Source organism: Sipha flava, unplaced genomic scaffold (assembly GCF_003268045.1).
Source record: "Sipha flava isolate LNK unplaced genomic scaffold, YSA_version1 49_pilon_pilon, whole genome shotgun sequence".
In the NCBI taxonomy this organism is placed as follows: Eukaryota; Metazoa; Arthropoda; class Insecta; order Hemiptera; family Aphididae; genus Sipha; species Sipha flava.
The window spans coordinates 150,028-152,071 of NW_020273360.1; positions in this window are offsets into that span (position 1 = coordinate 150,028).

Consider the following 2,044-nt stretch of genomic DNA (forward strand, 5'->3'; position numbering starts at 1 on the left):
GAAATCATAGAAATAGTGCCAGGAACGTGATTTTAGTAAACATGTCTCATTTACATACAAGATGTCTGCTTAAGGTGTGTCTAAAACAATTACATGTTTAGATAGTTCCGAGAAATGTTAATTGCTTGTACGGTTACTTATCAGTAGAGCGCGGATTTCTATGCAATCGCATATTTTTGGATTTTTATCAGTTATCTCCACGAATCATCATAATTTGAAGCTAATGGTGAATTTTTTTTTTTGTAGATTTCTGCACATTTAGAGGTTATTGCATATTTTTGCATATTTTGGCAAAATTCAAAATTTATTGCATATTGAAGTGAAAATTTAAAAAAAAATGTATTAAATAATATTTTGTCTAGTAGAAAAATTAAAAATAAATTTCATAGTCACTAAATAATAATTTATATATATATTTAGTTATAAAATAAATAATCGATAATGACGTAAACTTAATTGCTCTTGCTGTGTCAGTCGATTATCGGCATACCACTTGCTTCAAATATGCCCCAATAACTTCGGTTGATATCAAGGGTTCGTTTTCAGTCTTTAAAAATATATTTACCGATAAACAACACAGCTTCACAGAAGATAAACTTGAAATGCATATGATTATTTATTTTAATAATAAATGAAATTTTAATAATAAATTATAATAAGTTCAGAAAATTCCTTAAATTTTTTTGTATTAAGTATTTAAGTAATTAATTTTTATAAGTTGAATTATAAATTTTAAATAAATAAAAAATTCTTGCATATTTTTTGCATATTTTCATAATTTTGACTGCATATTTTTTACATATTTTTATGATTTTGACTGCATATTTTCATGATTTTTACTGCATATTATATGGCATATTTGGATACTTTTAAGTGCATACAAATCCGCGCTCTACTTATCAGGTTCAACTTAAATTGTTTCAGGTTTAAATACAAGGTAAAAAAATAGTAACACAGTGATAATCTTAAACGGTGGATCAGATCCTCATATGTGTATTTATAGGCCGAATTTAGTTCCGTAGCGTATTACGAATAGACAAATCATTTTTCCCGCGGTACGACTGCACAATCAGCGAAAATAATATTCTCAGAACGATTCAATATCGACGTTAAAGGCTTAAAATCAAAATTCAAATATCCCACGTAATAATATTATATTCCTTTACGTATATCTGTCTTAGCCGCGGCCTGGCACATCAAAAGCCCCGGAAACTAATTTTAAAAAGGGGTCTGTCTTTTCGTTTTTCTACAGTACGGATTTGTAAACGTGTAGGTTTTAATTTTCTAATGGGTGTTACCAGTATTGAATAGTTATTAGTATCTACCTAACAGTATATATAATAAATATAATATGTTTGTATCAATACAGTTTGTACCATATTACCATATTACGCAACGAAATGTAAAACCGAATATAAATAAAACCGACCATAATATAATATTCCAAAACGTTTTGGCATCGAAAATCAATATTAAAATGTATACCAACAACAGGACGATATACACCGCCGAATATAACGTATACAGTCGAGTGGCGGTAATTCAAAGTTGAAAGAGGCTAAACATTTTTTTAAAAATATGTATTATTATAGATACCTAACTCGAATTTATCAAAATTAAGTAACAACTTCGAGTTATATTATGAAATATAATAGAATTGTATTCTAAAAAAAATAGGATGAAAAAGATATTATATATATTAGTGTAAATAAAATAACTAACTATAAGACACAATTATACGGTATTACAATTATTATTTACTATATAAAATAGAAAAATAATTTGTTATTTATATTTGATATTTCGGTTGTTTATCAACAAATTTTTTTGATTATTGTCTTCATTTTTTTTTTATTTTATCAAAATTTAGACAACTGCATTAACTGAAGAACTAAACCTTTAATTGCTCACCCTTAGGTGATTCAATAATAATGTTAGTTTTCTACAAGAACTATTGAATAATTTAATTTACTCCTCGGAGTTAATAAAGTTAAGTTATTAAGTTAAAGTTTCTTTTAATATACCTTATCATAATCTTGACTTT